The following is a 16472-nucleotide window of genomic DNA, read 5'->3' as shown; positions in this document are numbered from 1 at the left end:
TGATCGTGAATAGGGAGTATGAGGGTTGGGGTTCTTTGGGAAGAAATAGAGGAGTTGGGTGTTTTGATTTGGGAGTGAGGGTTTAGGCTTAGGGGTTAATAGATTAGAAGAGGGAGAGAGATATCAGGTTTGGGGGGGATAAATTAGTATATTACAATTAAAAGAACAAAACAACTAAAAAGAGAAAGTAAATAAAATAAAAAAAATAGCTTAAACTCAAGTGGCAAGCGTAGCGGTACAAGCGCGATCCGAGTTCGGTCCGAGCGCGGTCGCGCTTGCGAGGCAGAATACTTAGTCATATGCGCGGCCGCGCTCCTGGGAGAAAACCTAAGGCAGAATACTTTGCGTTTTGCGCTGTCTGAGCGCGGCCGCGTGATAATAGGCTATATAGATGCTATTTACACTCCAAATGTACCATACTTTATTGTTGTTTTAAAGGCTAAATGATAACAAAATACTCAAATTGGTGTTCTTTTGCTTTGCAGGGACTAATCCAAGTTAGGAAGAGACTATGGAGTGTTTTGGAGTCAATAATGTGGATATAAGGCCAATCAAGAAGAACCCAAACAAAAATAAGCAAGAAAGAGGAAAAGGAGAACTGGGCAAGAAGCTACCGCGACCGCGGTCGATCGCGGCTGGACCGCGGTAGGCCAAGAAAGTGAGGTAGAATAGTTGTGTTTCACCGCGGTCGCGCCGGATTCTGCCGCGACCGCGGTCGACTGTGTAACTGCCTAGAAATTTTGGGACTAAAGTGCAAATTGGGGGAAACTTATCCTAACCCTTTATAAACTCAACAAACTCGCCCAAGCAAAGGGGGAAGCTTGTTTTTCGACTGAATTGGAGGCAAGAACAAGTGTGAGAAGAGCGATCGACCATTAGAGTTTTTCAATCTTCTCTTTATTATCTTATTTTGCACATTTTGAATACTTTAGTGATTTCATCTTGCTTTTTTATGAGTAGCTAAATACTTTGTCTAGGGTTTTGATGGAACCTATTGAAGGATGAACTTCGTGTTATGTTAATATAGTTTGCCCGGTTTATTCTCTATTTGTTCAACTACGTTCTTGTTGTAGTTAATTGATAGGATCCTCAATTAGTTGTGCCTATTTAGTATGTATTACTCGGGAGAGAGTGAATATTTAGGTCATTGTTGAACAACACCACTCCCAAAGTATATGAGGGATCAATAACTGAGGGTTTAAAGGCGGGATTAGGAATAACAAAGCCTTGGGTGCAATCTAAAGTGAGCTGTAATAAAAGCCAGCTAGCGTAACTCGGGAGAGTGCGTCTAGTAAATTTTCGTGATTACTCGGGAGAGATTTACATAAGAGTGCTCATGATCGATAGAGACAGTTAGGCAAACCTATATGAAACATAACATGAAGAGATTCCATCAATAGGGAAATCATAACCTTAGATCCTTCTCTTAATTGTTTACAACTTAATCATAGTTAGTCTTTATTTACTTAAATTGCAGTCAGTTATAGTTAGTAAAAATATCCTCAATTGTTATTCAAAACATTTGGGAAGTTGATTACGTAGAATTTAGTGAGTCTAACAAGAGTAATTGATAGGTTAATTCCTTGTGGGTTCGACTGTGGGCTTAATACTCAGATTATATTTGCAACGTCCGCTAGGTCCTTTTTAGAAGGCATAGTTGGGCATGATCAAATTTTGGCGCCGTTGCCGGGGAACTAACGGTGTTATCAATGACGATTGAAAGAAATACAAAAATTCTTAGTGTAGTCAGTTTTCTTTACTTCCAAACTTTACATTGAAATTTTAACGTTTGTTGACTTGGTTGCACAGGTGCATGCCTAGAAACTCATCGAGAACTGGTGAAGTATTTGAAGCATTATCAGATTTCGAGAAAGTTTTCAAGGCCTTGAACTGGTCTAACCAAAAAAACAAACAACAACAAACATCTGAACAATTCGAATCGGACATGGGGGACAACGTGGTAGACCCAGCTGCGCCATTAGCGCCAGTGGCACCTCTTGTGCCAGAGGCTGCTCTATATGACTAGGCATAACCCACAGCAGAGAATTTGGCCACAGCGATTTTAGTCCCGCAGATACAGGCTGAATCATTTCAAATCACGAAGAACATGCTGCACTTGTTGCAAAACAAGGGACTATTTTCGGGGTCATAAATCGAAGATCCTCAACAGCACTTGAAGAATTTCTTGTCAATATGCAAAACTCAAAGGCAGCCCAACGTAACTCAGGAAGCAATAAAGCTGTTGTTATTTCCATTTTCAGTGACAGGAGCTGCCCACACTTGGCTAAACTCACTCCCCATTAATTCCATAACGACTTGGGAAGAGCTAGTCAAACAATTTGTGAACAAGTTTCATCCACCCAACAAGACTGCTCAACAAATTGATGAAATTTTGAGTTTCAAACAGAAACCAATGGAGACATTGCAAGAAACATAGGAACGATTCAAAGGAATGTTGGTTATATGTCCGCACCACGGTATTCCTGATCAGATGTTGGGGCAGCGATTTTACATGGGTTTGGCAGATGGCATGAATGGTAATGTTGATGCTTCAGCTGGTGGAGCATTTTTGAGCAAAACATGGAGAGAAAGCCAGAGTCTGCTTGACAAGATGACACAGAATTCGGGGTGGACAACCAGGAATGCACCTATCACTCCAGTAGTTCACTCAGTGCCCTTAGATCTATCCAACACTCTTGTTGAAAACATGGCCACATTAATGACACAGATGAGTATACTAACCAAAAAGGTGGAAGAGTTAGGGCAGAAGCAGCTGGTACACATTGTAGATACTACCAATAGGGGCTTATGCATATCTTGCATTAGTCAGCCAATTGGTAACCAGTGGAATGCAGAAAGTGATCATCATCACTACCCTAAGGACATGAATTATGTGTCTAATTATGGAGGCCTGAGACAGGGTGGTCAAAATTGGGGCCAACAAAATCAGCCATACAGGCCAGTCCAGCCATAGCTCAACAATGGAAACATGGGAGGCATGAGACCTCACAATAATATGGCGCCCTACCAAAGGCCACAGGGGTATAATAATCAAAATCTACAGCAGGGTTATCATCCTCTTCAGCAGCAGTATGGTGGAAGACAGGAAGATGGGTTTGCTAGACTCGAGGCAATGATGCAGCAAGTTATTGGGTCAAATGCAAAAATGAGTGAAAGAGCAGATGCATATGAGTCAGCTATTAAGAATATTGAAGTACAGATGGGCCAGATTTCGATGTCCTTGAACAATCGTCCTCATGGGACATTGCTTGCAGACACGCAGGTAAATCCAAAAGATCAAGGCCCGAAGCAGCTGATGGCAGTGAGTCTACGTAATGGCAGAGACTTAGACTTGGAGCAAGAGAGGGCCCGAGAAAGCAGACAGGCTGAGACACTTATACCAGTGCCCATCGAGCTAGATGAGTCAACGAAACTGACAGAGGTGACAGTACAGCCTGCCCAGGAAGAACATAACATACAGATTGAGTCCGAGAAAGAAGCTGAGATAGCCTAGGAACCGGTAGTTGAGGTGGCAGTTGACAAAGAGCAGTCCCAAATCATTGGGAAGAAGAGACCTCCAGCACCATTCCCACAGAGGTTGGCCAAGTACCAGAAAGAAGAGCAATATAAGAAATTCTTGGAGATGCTGAAACAATCTAGGTAAATATTCCATTTGATTGATTCCTTGAAGGAGATGCCTGGTATGCAAAATAATGAAGACTTGATGTCCCGAAAATTCGATTTCCAAGAACTTGGCCACAATGACTCTTACTCAGACTTGCAGTCCTGTGGTGACTAGACCAGTTGCTAGAAGCTGTCTGACCCAGGGAGTTCACAATTCCCTGCACCATTTGTAACTTTGCTTTTGCCAAGGCACTTTATGACTTGGGGGCTATCATAAATCTTATCCCCTAGCATTTATAAGAGGTTGGGGATTGGAAGAGCTTGACCAACATCTATGTTGTTGCAGCTAGCTGACAAGATCGTAAAAAGACCTTCTGGTATATTGGATGACGTGCTAATTCAGGTAGAAATTTGTGTTCCCTACAGATTTTTGTGATTTAGATTGCAAGTGGATGAAGAAATTCCCATAATTTTGGAAGCCGTTCTTGGCCAAAGGGAGACTCTCATGTGATTGTGAAACTGGGGAGCTCAAGATGAGATTGAACGATGAGGAGATAACATTCAATGTGCAGAAATCTATGAGGCGACCGAGTGAATTTGCCAATTGCTCTCTTATTGATGCCTGGAGTGTAATCTTAGAAGCTGATGATGAAACGTTGACTATTGAGGACCCTCTTGCTGCATGTCTGGTAAACTTAGATGAGGTAAATGAAAGAATTGCAGAATGGGTGTTGGCTTAGAGGGCAGAGGTTTTGGGATAGACTCTGAATTCGAGCCTCTTGCACTTAGAAACAGAGAAACTCCATCCAACAAAGCCATCATAGAAGAACCGACCAAAGCTGGATTTGAAGCCACTGCCCGCCCATCTCAGGTATGAGTTCCTAGGACCTAACTCCACATTACCTATTATTATCTCATCTAGTTTGTTAGATGTGCAGGCACAACAACTTTTGCAGGTACTCAAGGAGTGCAAGACTGCCATTGGGTGGACCATGGCAGACATTAAGGGGATCAGCCTGGCATACTGTATGCATAAAATTCTGTTGGAAGAAGGGCACAAACCTTCCAGGGAGCACCAAAGAAGGCTGAACCCCAACAATGAAGGAAGTGGTAAAGAAGGAAGTGATTAAGTGGTTGGATGCCGGAATTATTTTTCCAATCTCTGACAGCAACTAGGTTAGCCCAGTGCAATGTGTTCCTAAGAAGGGTGGCATGACAGTGGTCAAAAATGATAATAATGAGCTGATCTCTACAAGAACCGTCACAGGCTGGAAAATTTGCATGGACTACAGAAAGTTAAATCTGGCCACCCGGAAAGACCACTTCCCACTTCCCTTCATTGATCAGATGCTTGATAGATTGGCAGGAAGATCTCACTTTTGTTTTCTGGATGGGTACTCAGGGTAAAATCAAATCTCCATTGCACCAGAGGACAGAGAGAAGACCTCCTTCACTTGCCCATATGGACTTTATGCTTTTCGGAGGATGCCCTTTGGTCTATGCAATGCACCCGCCACATTCCAAAGATGCATGATGGCCATATTCACCGACATGTTCGAAGACATAATGGAGGTGTTCATGGATGATTTTTCAGTGGTGGGAAACTCATTCGACGATGCCTTATAAATCTGACCTGAGTGTTGAACGATGTATTGAGACTAACCCGGTTCTTAATTGGGAAAAGTGTCATTTCAAGGTACAAGAGGGCATAGTCTTGGGACACCGGGTATCAAGCAAGGGAATCGAGGTGGATCGTGCTAAAGTTGACGTGATAGCAAAGCTGCCACCCCCCCCCCACTTCAGTCAAGGCAATCAGGAGCTTCCTCGGGCATGCCGGTTTTTATCGGAGATTCATAAGAGACTTCTTAAAAATTGCCAACCCTCTCTGTAAGTTATTAGAAAAAGATCACCCTTTCTTGTTTTCTGATGATTGCGGGTAGCATTCGAGGAGTTGAAAAAGAGGCTAGTCACATCACCCATCATTGTTACCCCCAATTGGGAGAAACCATTCGAACTCATGTGTGACGCCAGTGACTACGCAGTGGGGGCAGTGTTGGGACAGCGGAAAGACAAGCTAATCACCCAATCTAGTATGCCAGTAGAACGCTGAGTGGAGCCCAACTGAACTACACGGTGACTGAAAAAGAGATGCTGGCTGTGGTGTTTGCATTCGACAAGTTCAGATCATACCTGATTGGCTCTAAGGTAATTGTATATAATGATCATGCAGCTCTCAGGTACTTGATTGAGAAGAAGGAGTCCAAACCGCGCCTGATTCGTTGGGTGTTGTTACTGCAAGAGTTCGACCTTGAAATCCGTGACCATAAGGGCACAAAAACCAAGTCGCTTATCATTTATCACGACTTGAGGGAGCTGAAAACTCAGTTGAGGTTGAGGATATTCTGGAAACCTTTACAGACGAGCAGCTACTCGCTACAAGCCTTGAGGAAGTGCCATGGTATGCAGACTTTGCAAATTACCTGGCAAGCGGTATAGTTCCTTATGACCTTTCCTTTATGCAAAAGAAAAACTTTTATGGTGACTGCCGCATGTATTATTGGGATGAACCTTACCTGTTTCGAATATGTGTTGACAATATGATCCGGAGGTGTGTCCCCGAGATAGAACAATCTTCTGTTTTGCAGGCATGTCATGCATCGACATATGGAGGACATTTTGGAGGAGTCAGAACGCCCGCGAAAGTGCTAGAAGCCGGGTTCTACTGGCCAACAGTGTTTAAGGATGCACATCAATAGGTGAAGGGTTGTAATGAATGTCAGCGAACTGGGAACATTTCCCGTCGCCATGAGATGCCCATGAACCCAATTCAAGAGGTTGAAGTGTTTTATGTCTGGGGGATTGACTTCATGGGCCCCTTCGCCAGCTCCTTTGGCAATAAGTACATACTTGTTGCTGTGGACTACGTGTCCAAATGGGTAGAAGCTGCAGCACTTCCCACCAATGATGCAAGAGTGGTGGTGGGATTTTTGAAGAAGAATATATTTACCCGTTTTGGGACCCCGAGAGCTATTATCAGTGATGGAGGAACTCACTTCTACAATCGAGCCTTCGAGAAGTTGCTAGCAAAGTACGATGTACGCCACAAGGTGGAAACACCATGTCATCCTCAGACCAGTGGACAGGTCGAAACGTCTAATAGAGAGATAAAGAGTGTATTGACCAAGACTGTAAACGCCACAAGAACTGATTGGGGAAAAAAGCTAGATGATGCACTCTGGGCCTACGGAACTTCTTTTTAAACACCAATTGGTATGTCACCATATAAGTTGGTATTCGGGAAGGCCTGGCACTTGCTAGTGGAACTTGAACATAGAGCTTGGTGGGCAATGAAATAGCTGAATCTAGACATTGAAGCTGCGGGCACAACGAGAATCACAGAATTGCATGAGCTCGACGAGTTTCGATATCTTGCTTTTGAGAGCACAAGGTTGTACAAGGAAATAATGAAGAGGTTGCACAACAAGAACATTATGGAGCGAAATTTCAACCCCGGGGTCATGGTATTGCTCTATAACTCAAGATTAAGGCTATTTCCGGGTAAGATCAAGTCACGATGGTCTGGACCATTTCGAGTGGTCAAAGTACTCCCTTCAGGGGCTGTAGAGATTGCCTCAGAGAAAGACTCTCATACATTCAGAGTCAATGGGCGGAGATTGAAACTATATGTTGGCATGAATGAACCAAAGGAAGTGTCAAAGATCCACCTGTCTGAACCTCAGAGGTCGAGCGAACCTTAAATGCGCTTATCTGTGTCGTGCCGCGACGTTAAATCAGGCGCTGCGTGGGAGGCAACCCATGAATGTTGTTGTTTTTCTTTTCTTTTGTAACTTCCTTATTTAAAAAAAGGCTCGTCACCGCGAACGCAGTAGAACTGCGGCTCGACCGCAGTAAAAGAGGAGCATTCTGCCTCAGGACTGCTCGATTCACCGCGACCGCGGTGGGACTACGACACGACCGCGGTGGAACACGATGATTCTGTTTCTCGCCTCTTCGCTCACCGCAGACGCGGTCGACCGCGGTGATTCGCGATTTTTCGTTCGCCCAGGTAAGTTAGATTTAATTTTTTTTATTTTCTTTTCTTTTCTAATTCCCCCCCTCCCCCTTACTAAAACTAAAACACCCCCCCCCTTACTTTCACCCATCTCCTCTCTCTCTCTCTAAGAACCCTAACGCTTCTCTCCTTTCTTCTTCTTCTTCTTCACCTCTATCACACTCCACCCATCTCCCACTCTCTCTCCCCCAACCTCCATCTCCTCTCACCCTCTACTCGAACCAGGTATGTCAAGCTTCTCTCTCTCTTCTCTTGTATTTTTGTTGTAGTATTTTGTAAGTTTATTGCTTTAATTGTTGTAGTATTTCTAGTAGATTTTTCCTTCTTTTGGTTTTCTTGTCTGCTTTTTAGTGGTTGTGTGCACAATGTTGTAGAGAAGTGTGTGATTTGGTGTGTACAAACTAATTGTGGTAGGGTGAAATGGTGAAGTATGAATGGTTAATTTGGGGGAAGAATTGATGGTTCCATGAGGCTAGGTGTGTTAGAATAGAGCCCTTGCTCACAAGGTGTTTGTGAAATTGCCCCAATGAAGTTGTAACGGCTAATGTGACCTTGGTGGTGGTGAAGTCTGAGTAAACACCCAGGGTTCACAGAACTCAAACCCTCACTAATAGGAGGCTCTGTTTTTGGCAGGTACAATGCATCAATCCAGGAAGAGACGTACCACAGGGTCCTCCGCTGGTGGACCGGGTAGCTCTTCTAGAGCTCGGGGTCAAGCTAGTGCGGCATAGTTTGACCGCGCTAGGTTTGTCTCCAAACCAGCTGAGCACCGGTATAATGCCAAGGCGTCTAAGAAATTGTTACCTGAAGTCCATATTGACCAGCAAGACTTGCAAGCGGAATGCCCAAGTATCTTTACAGAGTTGAGGAGGTGTCAGCTAGACATCCTCTTTGATGAACAAAAGGAGGTGAATGTATTGATGGTACGGGAGTTCTATGCGAACTTCCCGGAGCATGTCATTGGGGTGGTCACAGTATGCAACACCCGGGTAGATGCGTCACTTGAAGCCATCCGCCGTGTGTACCGGCTGCCGGTTTTCACTGGGGATACAGATCATTACCTTGCTTATCGCCACCCAAATTTCTGGTGGGCACAGATTCTTGAAATAATATGTATGTCAGACGGGGAGTATATATGGATAAAGCACTGAATCACTGATAATAGGCTATAATTACGTATTTTAGTCGCTAATTACACTCTAATTTACTGCACTTTAATTGAGTTTGAGCTTTAATCACTAGTGTTTTGCACTAATTGTGTGTTTTATGCCTTGTAGGTGCGATTCCGAGCTATATAGATGTTACGGAATAAATTTAAGTGATTTGAAGCTTTGAAGTCTGAGTAAAAGCTCAAGGAATTAAGCCGGGATCGTGTTCGGGGGTCAAATTTGATAGTTGAGAGCGAACGAAGACTCCAGTAGGCAGATTGCGCACTGTCTAGTAAAATAGATATAACCTTTTGCTCAGAACTCCATTTTGGCTCCACAATATATGTTTGGAAAGCTAACGCAAAGGGCTACAACTTTCATGTTTTACGTTTTCCCAAATTCGGAATGGAACAGGGTGAAAAACGCGTGAAGAACGCGCGAAGTCGCGCGCGTTAAAGGCTGAGGCAGAATGTTGCGCGAAGAACGCGCGAAGGATGCGTGAACTCGCGCGAGTCACCCGGGAAAAGTGTCCTTTTGCACATTGGAGAAGGTATAATTGTTTGGGCCCAACCCTATTTGGTATATACACATAGGAGAACGTTTTTGAGAGGAATTTTTGACCAAGGAAGAGCACAGAGCCGTCGTGGAGGCCGGGTTTCATCTTTTCTTCCACCAACTTAGTAATTTTTATGTTTCTTTGCATGTTTGTTATTTTGCTACCATGTCTATGTGGATCTAAACTTCACGTTCTAGGGTTGTGGTTCTTTCATGACTATTGTTATTCGGATATTGATTTTGATTGCTTGGTTTATCATATTGGTTTATTTATTCAATCCTGCACTTAATTATTTGATTGCTTGATCACCAATTGAATACTATCTACGAATCTAGAGTTGAACTCGAAAGTGGGAATTCTAGATTGCATATAGGATTGAGTAGAGCAAGTTCTTGAACCTGGGCATCGGGGAACGGATTCGCGGTTAGGATAGACATATACCTAATTGCCTTGCTTGGTTGATTTACAGGAATTATAAATGCGTTCTTGTTGATTCTAACTCCATAGACATATAGGCGTTAGGTTAGCTTGAATAGGCGAGTAAGAACTCGACAGATTCTTATGAGCAATATTAACCCTGTCAACCAATAAACTAGATAAATTAGTTAGTCAATTCAATTGAAGAATACAATAGGAATGTTAGATAGCCCATAACCCTAGATCGTTTTCATTACATTGATATCATAAAAATCTGCTCTTTCTCTGTTTAAAGTTCATTATTTATATTTCTTTATTTAATTAGTTTAGAATCAAATACTTCTAGGTTTAATTCTTGTTTAGATAATTAGGATAGTCTAATTTAGTTAATAGTTAATCACAAGTCCTCGTGGGATCGACATCCGACTTTTAGTCACTTTATTACTTGACGACCGCGTATACTTGCGTGTGCGTTTGGCCGCAACAAGTTTTTGGCGCCGTTGCCGGGGACTTAGAAATTAACTATTTTTCTATATTAGACTTTTACTTTTATCTTTACAAGTTTTGATTTTTTTTCCTTCTCTTTTTGTAAATATTTTTATTTTTATAACAATTTTGATTGTTCTCTTAGTGTGTTTCTAGTTCTCTCAACATGACATCTGGGGATGAAATATCCGGAGGTAAGGTTATTGATGAAGACACTTGGTTGACGGAAGACTTTTATAGCCCGTCTTTTTGGGCTTGTCATCACCTGATTTCTGGGAGGTCTGAATTTGAATATGGGAGTAAGGGTTGGTATTGGGAAGAATATTCTCGATTAAGGGAATACGAGGAACGACGTTGTCTTCTAACAACGTTGGTAAATGATTGGTCTAAGGAGAGAGATGAACTTGCACATAAAATTTATAATTTTAGCTTGGCTGTACACAAAGGTTGATGCGTATAACGCCCAACAATTTAATAATGAGTTGTGTGAAGCTGAAAAAAATCTTTTAGACCAAATTGAGGAGCTAAAACGAGAATACCAATCACTAGACCAAGTTTTTCTTGATGATACCAATATTGAGAAGAGTGCTCTAGAGTAATGTGAGGGAGTAGATAACATTACTTTGGGAGACTTGAGTGTGTGTAAATATGGGGATGCAAATAGTAGTAAAATTCATAGTTAGAGTGCATTAGACCTCATTCCAATCATTTTTCCACATTGTGTTTAGATAGTAAGATAGTAATCGAGCCATCTGAGCCAATGAAGGGGTCAAAGAGTGAGGATGAGAGCGCCTATATTCTTGAATTTGTTGTGCCAAAAAGCAAAAATTACATTCCTCATCTAAAGGCCGAGAAGTGCAGAGTAAAAAATTTATTACTTGACCTGGTTATCTTTGTAGCCCCACCAAAGGTGCATAGCCACAGACTGGATGCCATGTTAGGGGTACAATTCATAAGTTCAAGGTGGAGACAAAAAGTGGTTCACGTCGTGCCGCGACATTAAATTAGGCGCTTATTGGGAGGCAACCCAACTTTACTGCTTTCTTTTATTTATGTCTATTTTATTATTTTTATTATTTTTGTAGTGTTGTTTTATTTTGTAGGATTCTGAGCATATGGAGTCAAAGCCAATAGGCGAGTGCAAAAGCGAGCATGTGTTTGAAACTGAGTGTGAGGTACCCGCACAAGAGATCATACGTGGGAGAAGTCTGAGTATCCCGTGAGCTGCTAATTCTTCGGCCTTTGGCCTACCAGGGAGTCTCTTTTACCCTCTTATTATTTATGGTGTGCATTGAGGACATTGCACAATTTTAAGTGTGGGGTGAGGAGATTGTCTGAGTGACTTTCTATGTTAGTTTAGTTGTGTTAGTTTAATTGAATTTTTCGAAAAGCGAAATAAAAAAAATTGGGACTTTTCCCGGCGATGGATCTCCTAGACAGTTTTCTTGAGGGATTAAAGTCTAAAAAAAAAAAATATTTTTTAGCTTTCTTTAGGTAGTAATAATCCCCCATGGTTTTTCTTTGTGCAACGGTTCTTTTCCATGGGACGTAGTTTGAACCGGGTAGTAGTATTTTTTATTTTTTATTTTTAGAGTAGATTAGAATTTAGAGAATAAATAGAGGAAGAATGATGAACCTAGGCGCCCTTGACTTGTTTGATAGTAGCATATTTAGGCTTTGTCATGTGTAGTATCTTCCCTATGATTTGAATTTATTGATGATGCCTTGCTTACTTGGATAGCATATTTTGTGGCGCCTATGTCTCATTTTCTTGACTTATGTTCACTTTGTGCTTAACGCTTAATATCTTGTGGCTCCGTGAATACTTGCATTTGTTTGAGAGTCGGAATGAGACTGTTCTTAGTGAGTCACGTGCCATGTGTGGTGAGGTTTTTGTGTAGTCCATGTTGTGTACTTGCGTCTAGAACTTGCCCGGTATGTGAGTTGAAGCGAAATTTTAGGTGATGTTCGGTTTGAAAAGTGATTTTAGGCTTTCTTTGATATTTTTTGAGCTTTATTACTTATCACAAATAAAATTTATCCCTAATTAACCCTTTTGAGCCTATAGACTTTTATTTGGCACCCACATTACAAGCCTATACCCTTTTTATTCTTAATTGACATTGTTTTGATCCCTTTTCCTCTTAAAACACTTTAATTGTGAGATGAGCACTAAAAAAAGTAAGAAGGAACTAAGTGTGGGGTGACTTTTGAGTGAAACCAATAAAAGGAAGAAAGGTGCACTTGTTTTGTAAAATAATACACCACTAGTAGAAATTAAAAAAAAAAGAATAATCTGAAGGAAAAAAAATAGAGATGAATACATTGTTGTCTTGTTCCTGCTAGTGGTTATGAATTAATGTATTGCTTAAAGAAGAAGGGGTCATTTTTGGGATGATATTGTTTGTGAAAGTGAAGTGGATTGAAGAATTTGCGCTTAAAGTTGATTATGTGGTGTGTTAAAGTGCTTAGGAGGGTTAGTCACTATTCCTAAATATATCCTACCCGTCCCTTAGCCCACATTACAACCATGAAAAAGTCCTAATTAATTTTAGATCGAGCGAGCCTACATTAGTAGAGATTTACATTTTGGGCAAGCCTATGGTACCAATTACATGCATGTGACTTCTTTTGTGAGAGTGAGTGATTTTCTTTGATATATGTGAGCATGAGATTCGAATGTGTGGATTGATTTTACTCTCTTTGCTTTTGTTGTGAGGGCACATGGTTACACGAGGGATAGGTGACATTATGAGCTCTCTCTATGATTTTGGGTGTTCAAGCCACGAGTGCATTGTGACATTGAGCCAGTTTTTGAGGCTAGGATTGTTGTGAGCATATTGTCTTTGTTTGAATATTTTTGAAGAATAACATAAGTAAAGGGAAGTGTATGATGATTACATATGCTAGAGTTTAATTGTTGCTATCAACCATGGTCATTGGTGTAGTATGATCCAAATGTGTTAAGATGTTAAGTGCTCAAAGATAGAGTAAATTTTTGGTTGACTCGAGGACGAGCAACGTTTAAGTGTGGGGTATTGATGATAGGCTATAATTACGTATTTCAGTCGCTAATTACACTCTAATTTACTGCACTTTAATTGAGTTTGAGCTTTAATCGCTAGTGTTTTGCACTAATTGTGTGTTTTATGCCTTGTAGGTTGGATTCCGAGCTATATAGATGTTAAGGAATAAATTTAAGTGATTTGAAGCTTTGAAGTCTGAGTAAAAGCTCAAGGAATTAAGCCGGGATCGTGTTCGGGGGTCAAATTTGATAGTTGAGAGCGAACGAAGACTCCAATAGGCAGATTGCGCACTGTCTAGTAAAATAGATATAACGTTTTGCTCAGAACTCCATTTTGGCTCCACAATATATGGATGGAAATCTAACGCAAAGGGATACAACTTTCATGTTTTATGTTTTTCCAAATTCGGAACGGAACAGGGTGAAAAACGCGCAAAGAACGCGCGAAGTCGAGGGCGTTAAAGGCTGAGGCAGAATGGTGCGCAAAGAACGCGCGAAGGATGCGTGAACTCGCGCGAGTCACCCGGGAAAAGTGTCCTTTTGCACATTGGAGAAGGTATAATTGCTTGGGCCCAACCCTATTTGGTATATACACATAGGAGAACGTTTTTGAGAGGAATTTTTGACCAAGGAAGAGCACAGAGCCGCCGTGGAGGCCGGGTTTCATCTTTTCTTCCACCAACTTAGTAATTTTTATGTTTCTTTGTATGATTTGTTGTTTTGCTACCATGTCTATGTGGAGCTAAACTTCACGTTCTAGGGTTGTGGTTCTTTCATGACTATTGTTATTCGGATATTGATTTTGATTGCTTGGTTTATCATATTGGTTTATTTATTCAATCATGCACTTAATTATTTGATTGTTTGATCACCAATTGAATACTATCTACGAATCTAGAGTTGAACTCGAAAGTGGGAATTCTAGACTGCATATAGGATTGAGTAGAGCAAGTTCTTGAACCTGGGCATCGGGGAACGGATTCGCGGTTAGGATAGACATATACCTAATTGCCTTGCTTGGTTAATTTACAGGAAATATAAATGCGTTCTTGTTGATTCTAACTCCATAGACATATAGGAGTTAGGTTAGCTTGAATAGGCGAGTAAGAACTCGACAGATTCTTATGAGCAATATTAACCCTGTCAACCAATAAACTCGATAAATTAGTTAGTCAATTCAATTGAAGAATACAATAGGAATGTTAGATAGCCCATAACCCTAGATCGTTTTCATTACATTGATATCATAAAAATCTGCTCTTTCTCTCTGTTAAAAGTTCATTATTTGTTTTTATTTATTTTAATTAGTTTAGAATCAAATACTTCTAGGTTTAATTTTTGTTTAGATAATTAGGATAGTCTAATTTAGTTAATAGTTAATCACAAGTCCTCGTGGGATCGACATCCGACTTTTAGTCACTTTATTACTTGACGACCGCGTATACTTGCGTGTGCGTTTGTCCGCAATAATCACACTGAACTCCCAGTCTCTCAATTGGTAGGCTAAGTGTTGGCTCACAATTATCAACAGCTGGTTGCTGCCCTCCAGCAACACTACCAATGTCAATGGGTCACGAGCAGCAACTATCTACTATTTTATGACCCACCATGATTTTGATGTCGCCAAGCTCCTTCATGATGAGATCTTCATCCGCTCCCCAGAAGTACTCAAGGGGTTTTACTTCCGCTCTCTGTTTACCAAGTTTTGCCGTGCTGCACGAGTCCCTGAAAATCCCAGAGTAGATGGGAAATTGCCGTTGAAAGCCCCATTCCCGACTAGCAAAATCACAGTTGGGAGAGAGCCGGTAGTGGTGGTTGATGATGATGATGATGCTGATGAGGATGCCGAGGACACTACCGCCCCACCACAACCAAGAGCTGATGAGGCGGGCCCATCACAGGCCCGCTGAAGTACCCGCTTGACAGCCCTGCAGCAAGAAATGGCTGGCCTTTGCACTTCAGTCACTGACCTGGGCACCAGAGTTGACAATTTGACTACTCAACATGCCAAGTCGGAGAAAAAGATCATGGGTTGGCTCCGGGCACTAGGACGAGCGTGTCACCTCGATCCTAGCACTGTATCCGATCAGGATTGAGCATCAGGGAAGTCCCCTTACCTTACTCTGCTTTATATTCGTTGACATGGGGACATGCCAAAGCTTTAAGTGTGGGGTGGGGGATGGTTGTTGTGTAAAAATTGTATAACTTTGTATGGTGTTGTTTTGTTATTTGGTATTATTGGTTTATGTTAGTTAAATTCGACTTGGCCCAAAGACGGACACCTCTCGACGGGTCTCTTGAGGGACACAAGTCGAACAAAAAAAAAGATTTTCGTTTGATTAGGTAGTGTATCAACTCCCCCTTGATTTTTCTTTAGACCACGGTTCTTTTCCAAGGGTTTCTTTTTGAACCGGGTGTAATTAGTTTTTCCTTTTTTTTTTTTAGTTTAGAAAGCCGTGGGCGAGAAATGGAAATAGGGACCCTTAACTCTATGGTACCTGGAATAATACTGCTTTAGTGTGACACTTAGGCTCTTTAGTTGACTCAAAGAAGGCCTTAAATTGTGTGTTCCTGAATGCCTTAAGTACTTGGAACGGAATGTCTGATGATCCTAACTGAATTGAGTCATGTGCCATGTGTAAGTGAGGTTTTCTGTATTCTGTGTTAACATTCATTGCCTAGAACTTGCCCTGTGTGTGTGCAAAGCGAAATGGTAGCCTTGTTTGGTCTGGAAAGTGATATAGGCATTTCTTTGCTTAACCCTTCTGTGTATGCTTGTTCCCACCTAAATGTGTATACCCTAGTCAACCCCGTTGAGCCTGTAGTCCTGTTTTTCTTGGCAACCACATTACAAGCCTAACCCGAGTTTAAATAGCCTATCTTGTTGAACCATATCACCTCTTAGAAGCACTCAAAGTATAACGGATATGGAAAAATATAAGTGTGGGGTGGTTGGTTGGGCTGTTAAGTGGAATTAAGGGGACAAAAAGAAAAAGTGCACTGGTTGATAAACAATATTAGAGGCCACTAGAAAAAAAAAAGAGAAGCATCAAAGTGGTGGCAGCTTTTAAAAGAAAAATTGTGCTTAAGAATAATGTAATGGTGGAAGGAAGGTGTGATAAAGTTAAGAGCTTAAAAGTACAC

The sequence above is a fragment of the Nicotiana attenuata genome, unplaced genomic scaffold, assembly GCF_001879085.1.
Source record: "Nicotiana attenuata strain UT unplaced genomic scaffold, NIATTr2, whole genome shotgun sequence".
NCBI lineage: Eukaryota > Viridiplantae > Streptophyta > Magnoliopsida > Solanales > Solanaceae > Nicotiana > Nicotiana attenuata.
The sequence above is the reverse complement of the archived record's forward strand: the minus strand, read 5'-3'. Positions refer to the sequence as shown.